Source organism: Cuculus canorus, chromosome 26, assembly GCF_017976375.1.
Source record: "Cuculus canorus isolate bCucCan1 chromosome 26, bCucCan1.pri, whole genome shotgun sequence".
NCBI lineage: Eukaryota > Metazoa > Chordata > Aves > Cuculiformes > Cuculidae > Cuculus > Cuculus canorus.
The window spans coordinates 2,746,255-2,752,483 of NC_071426.1; positions in this window are offsets into that span (position 1 = coordinate 2,746,255).

The following is a 6,229-nucleotide window of genomic DNA, read 5'->3' on the forward strand; positions in this document are numbered from 1 at the left end:
GCTCAGAAGCAAAACAGCATCATATTCAGCTGAAAGAAGAGAGATTGAGATGACATCTTAGGAAGAAATGGCTTCCTGTGAGGGTGGAGAGGCCCTGGCCCAAATTGCCCAGAGCAGTGGTGGCTGCCCCATCTCTGGAGGGGTTCAAGGCCAGGTTGGATGGGGCTTGGGCAGCCTGATCCATTAGGAGTTGTCCCCGCCTATCACAGAAGGGTTGGAACTGGATGGGCTTTGAGGTTCCTTCCAACCCAAACCATTCCATGATGCTATGATTAGTGGAAGCTTCACTGCAGAGAAGACTGAGGCTCAGAAGATCTGAAATTGGTTCTTTACTGCACTACCCACTTCCTATGAGACCCTGAGTCATTAGTCTCAAACTCTTAAAGTACTACATCTGTAAAGCAGGATTAAACACATAATTCACCTTTTGATGATTTGCAGCCTCTTCAGAAAAGGGAACGGCTCAGATCACGACTCAGGACTGCCAACTCCAAGTATTCAAATCCATCAGCCAGACCAAAAAAAAAATTACAAAGAGACCAAGTTGTTAAAAGAATGAATAATGCATTTGGAGTTCTTATTTGCTTTCTCAGTTTTACATTACTCAAGTCCATGTTTTGAAGCATGTCCCTAAGAGCTAGAAAACTGCTTTGGTTTTAATTACAATAACGATAATAATAATCATAATTGGAAGCTGAGACTGCAAAGTATTCACATGACTCCAGGGATCGAGACTTTAGGGAAAGCCATCAATATACTGAGACGGATGATAAACCCATGTGAGTTGGCAGGTGCTCTGTGCCTCACATCTACCAGGATGGGGCCCCAGTAAATGGAGCTATTTATAATTTCTGTCTTCCTATTGTAAGTGGTTCTCCCTTCTCAGAAGAAAGACATATCTTCATATATCACAGAGGGTTCTGGCCTCATCCTCACCGCTTGTACTGTATATACACTGAGGAGCGTTGGTTTTCAGTCCTCAGCAATCTGGTCCCCCAGTTTGCTATGGCTCCAGTGGAGTCATCCCAGTATAAATATGATTCAAAGGCGTGTGTGACCATTCAATACCAGGACTGGAAGCAACACCCTTCACACACCCCACTGGAAATGCAAAGCGATGAAAAATCCCCGACTTAGTGCAGCATTTCAAAAGCATCATTAACGTTCTTATACCTAAGAAAAGGTTCAGGTTATGCTTGAGAGGAGCTGAAGCATGTAGAGCAGTTTAGATAAGTAAAATGAGATGGTTTGAACAAGTGCAAAGGTAAAACAGACACCCATCTTTAAGGCAGCAGCATAGTTAAGTCCCTTGATCTATCTTACGGTATTGACTATCTGTTGCCTCTTGTCAGCAAAACCAAATAAGCATTTTTCAGGGTCTATTTAATGAACCCAACGCAAGAAGTAACAAAACATGTTCAAGTGTTGCAGTCCCCTGTGGCCAAAGCATCCACAGATGCTTCAGCTCATCGGTGGGGTTTGTTGCACTCAAGAAGAAGGCACCTTTACTCAGCTGGTCCAAAGGACAGCTTGGCTGGTAGATAGCCCTGTTCACACTAAGAGTTCTTTGTCAGTAATTGCACCAAGTTTTCTCCGCCAGGACAAATCTCCTGCTGTAGAGGTAGCTCAGGTTGGACAGTTGCTTCTTTGTTTGTGTTCTTGCCTCAAGTACAAAGGTAAGATGACTCAATAAAACGTTCTTTATGTACTCTACGTCTGTGGGAAGCAATTGGAGTCCATCAGGCTGGAGACACTATAACAGGTCATCCAGGTAAAATACTTTTGCTTCCCCTCTCTTATTTGCCAGAAAAAAAACCCACATGCCTTGCCAGTTCTCTCCAAATTCCTCGTGAGGGAAAGGAGTGGAGCTGAAAGGCCTGATTGTGGCAGGCGGTAGGGAAGCAGGCAGGGTAAGCAGGTGCAAGATGTTCCATGGGCAAAAAAAAGGGGTGAAGGAGGAAGAGGATGAGCAGAGATGAGATTTGGTTTGTGGAGGTCTAAAGTGTGGATCCATTCTTTGTCGTGCACACACATTGCCTTGCTCAGCTCTAACACAGTTTAGTAGCTCTACGCACAGCCTTGGGTAGTACCTGCTGCATCCTAAACCCCAGCTATAAGTTCTGAGCCACTCTTTGACCTTGTGCATAGCAAGCAGAGCCCCATATGGATGCCAACCAGCTGAGAATTGTGCTGGATACCACGTCACAGCATGCCAGAATCCTCCATCCCTTGGCAAAATCGAGCCAGACCTCACGTACTACAAGTCTAAACAGTACAACAAGCAACACTTTAAAAACACCAAAGACCGTAGTGTTTAATTCACAATGATCGGCATTGTCACCCATGCTGTTCTGATGGAGAACATCAAACAGTTTATATGTGTGCACACAATTGCACAACACACGGTACAGCCAGAAATGGGATTGCATAGATTTTCTGAGAAACAGTAATCTCCAAAAAAATTCACCTTAATCTTGTTAAGAATTTGTGAGAACTTAGTGGTCCTTGAGAAAAAGGTCTTGGACATTTTGCCTATCTACAACCTACATTAGATGGCTTCTGCATGTACTACATCACATTGGTGCAGGAGAATTAAGGGAAATTTTAAGCTGAAAGAGGGGAGATTGAGTTAAGATCTTAGGAAAAAGTGATTTCCTGTGAGGGTGGGGAGGTCCTCACCCAGGTTGCCCGGAGCAGTGGTGGCTGCCCCATCCCTGGAGGTGTTCAAAGCCAGGTTGGATGGGGCTTGGAGCCCCTGATCCAATGGGAGGTGTCCCTGCCCATGGCAGGGGTGGAACTGGATGGGCTTTGAGGTCCCTTCCAATCCAAACCATTCTATGATTCTATGCAATGCAGCTAACAAAGAGAGATGCAGAAGGAAGATGAAGTAATCATTTTTTTGTCCTACATTATGAAGAAAAGGGAAGGAAAGAAGGAAGCAACAATGTTGTATCATACCATATATGTCTACGATCTTCTCCAAGGCAAAAAAAAAGGCTGACAGAGATGTAAAATGTTTGTAATGAGGTTTCATTAGTCAGAACCAGATGACAGGTTGTGGCTTTAGAGTCACACCGAAAATTACTCAACTGGTTCTCACTAGGTAGGTTTCAATCACACTTTAGATGAAAGCATTTTACCTTCTATTAAACACTGGCAATATAAATATGCACATGGATGGGGCCTCAGGCAGCTTGATCCAGTGGGAAGTGTCCCTGCCCATGCCAGGGTGGTTGGAACTGGATGATCTTCAAGGTCCCTTCCAACCCAAACTATTCTATGATTCTATGATCAGCAAAACAGCTAGAAGGGAGGTAACTTTCCCAAACACTCTGAATAGGTCTAAAGCATCCATCTTCTTGTATCCTCCAACAGAAACCCAGAAAATATGAAGGAGAAAATATTGAAGTCCGGTAGGTGAGGAAAAGAAGGATAATTCACTTTGGGAAAGGGTAGGACAAGAGATGCAAGCACAAGAAAAAGCTTTATGTAAAAAGTAGGTTTTAAATAGAAACTTTAGAGCTGATTCAAGGGCTCTGGAAGGCAATAGAAGGTCTTCTGTTGACTTCAATGGGTTTTGGATCGGGTCTGGTAATGGAGGGGAAGGGCCTGGTATTGGCACATCAGGGCAGGTTGTGGGGAGAGTGGAATGCAGCTGCGAATAGATGGAGGAAGCAAACAGGAGCGGAGTTTTATTTGCATGTCGGAGAAAAATAACCTTCAGGCTGGCTTGCGCTGAAGCTTGGGGAAAAGGAAATGGAGGAAGGATGAAGGCAGGTTCAGCTGAACCCATAGACCTGGTGGCAGATCCATGTGAAGCTGCCTTGAATGTGCTCCCAGGAGGAACACAATGTGGACACTGCTAAGAGGAAGGGCTGCTATTGAAGCTGTCCCAGGGTTAGGAAGGATGAAAACAGAAGGGAACGAATGGAGATACATGGAAGACCAGAATTCTATCTCTCGATTTCTCGTATCTGTCTGTAGTAGTTATAGGGGTGTCCTCACTGTTGTGGATGCACATGTATCTATTGAAGGATGGGGAACCAGACATCTCATTGTTTATATACTCCTGAAAATTCCTGTGTAGGAGCATTAGTACCTTTGCAAACCTGGTTCAAGCTGAGTTTTAGGACAAGAGAGAAACAAAGAACCAGTCTGAACTCTGATTTTCACAGAATCTTAGAGTCATTTGGTTGGAAAATATCATTGAGATGAAATCCAACCGTATCTGTCCACTACTAAACCACATCCTTGAGCATCATAGAATCATAGAACAGTTTGGGTTGGAAGGGACCTTGAAGCCCATCCATATTTGGTTGGAAAATATCTTTGAGATCAGTTTTTTCCTGAGCTCAGTCGAGTGCTCCAGCATACAACTACCATTTCACTTCATACACTCCATTTAATCTCACGCAGGCAGGATTCGTGTGGCTTCTCAGTGTAGGGGTGGATTTCACCCTTTTCTGCTTCCTCCTTTTGATCAAGTAGATAGCCCTTCAGTCAAAAACACTGATATTCTTGTTACTAGATGTGGAGACAAACTTGTCTCTGGATTTTACAACCACACGAATATGAAAACTGCTCACTTAGATGTTGCACAATTTCTAAGGGGTTTCAAAAAGTCAGAAACAGCTTTCCGGTCAGCTGGGATCTCACAGATACCTCTTTGACCACCTCTGGAGGAAGAAGCTACAATCAGACTATTACGGAATCACTGAAGCAAGGGCAGAAACACCAAATGCTTCTCAACTTACCAAAGGAAATTACATCTAATTCCCTTTCAAGTCAACCCAAGACCTCCACTGCAATACATTTCCTTCTTTGTTGGGTTGTTGTGTCTACTCATAAAGCAACTCTTTTTTATATACTGCTCAAAAGCACTGTTTATTAAGAATATTAGTTTAGGAGATCAGTGGGGTCAGGACATCGTTTTCAAGTGCATCGTGCAGAGCGAATGAGCCAAGATAAATGCTTGGATAGCAGCTACTCGATTTTAAAACCTGTTGTTCACAGTTATTTTTCTTAAGTATTTTTTTTAAGGGAGATCAAGTCCAAGAATGCACTGTTTATTTCCATCCATATGGCATTTAAAATACAAAATTGTCTAACGCTTACATTGAGGTTTCTCTTTTTAGAACTAAAAAGATATCATCATAAATTAAATCACACAGCCCCTCTCCGATGCTCGCTACAACTGAAATCATCATCATAGAATCATGGAATGATTTGAGTCAGAAGGGACCTCAAAGCCCAGCCAGTTCAATCTGGATAGTCCGATGGGCAGGGATACCTCCCACTGGATCAGGGGCTCCAAAGCCCCATCCAACCTGGCCTTGAACCCCTCCAGGGATGGGGCAGCCACCACTGCTCTGGGAAACCTCTTCCAGTACCTGCTTGCACAAAACCATTTCTCCCTGAAATCTCAGCTCAATCTCCCCTCTTTCAGCTGAAAACTTCCCCTCATCCTATCCTTGCACTCCTTGATGAAAAGCCCTTCCTCAGATTTTCTGGAGCCCCCTTTTAAGTACTGGAAGCTGCTTAGAGCCTTCTTGTATATCCAAACCCTGCACAACAACTCTTTATGAATTCTTTGCCTGAAGTGCTCTTTCATAACCTGGGGTGGCGACATGGTTTGGCGTGGTATGTGATTTCGCTACAAAAATTAAGGTCATTCTGTCTCCAAGCTATAACGTCCCAAAGAAGTTGCTACCAAAAAGCATTCCTGTCCCAGGAGTGTCAGGTTGCATTTCTCTCTGGGAAGGCTCAGCTCCGAAGGCACTTGGATGAGGTAGAAGGTCCACCTGGAAACGTGTTCTTTATTAGAGCACAATGCTACCTAAAATTGGTGTTTTTACAACAGGAGATAGAAGATTAATATTGAGTTGTTATAATGTTGCTGCAACTTGTCAGATCTCCTGCGTTCCAGTCCCACCACAGAGAAGAGGTTTGAGGGTAGTTATCAGGACTCTGCCAGACAGATGCCCTTTTCCTCTCTCAGGCCCTCTTCCTTCCATTAAATCCTGCTCCTGGGGCCCTCAGCCACTTGCAGAGATGTTCAAACTCAACGGTAGTCACGAAGAGCACAGGGTTGGTGCTAGCACATCTCGGAGCATGCTTGGAGGCCGGGCAATGTGGCTGATCTACACTTACTCCTGTGAAGGAGCATTTTGCACTTCCATATCCCCTGTAAAAACGTTTGGTTTCTACCAAAGCAGAACATCCCCTTCAA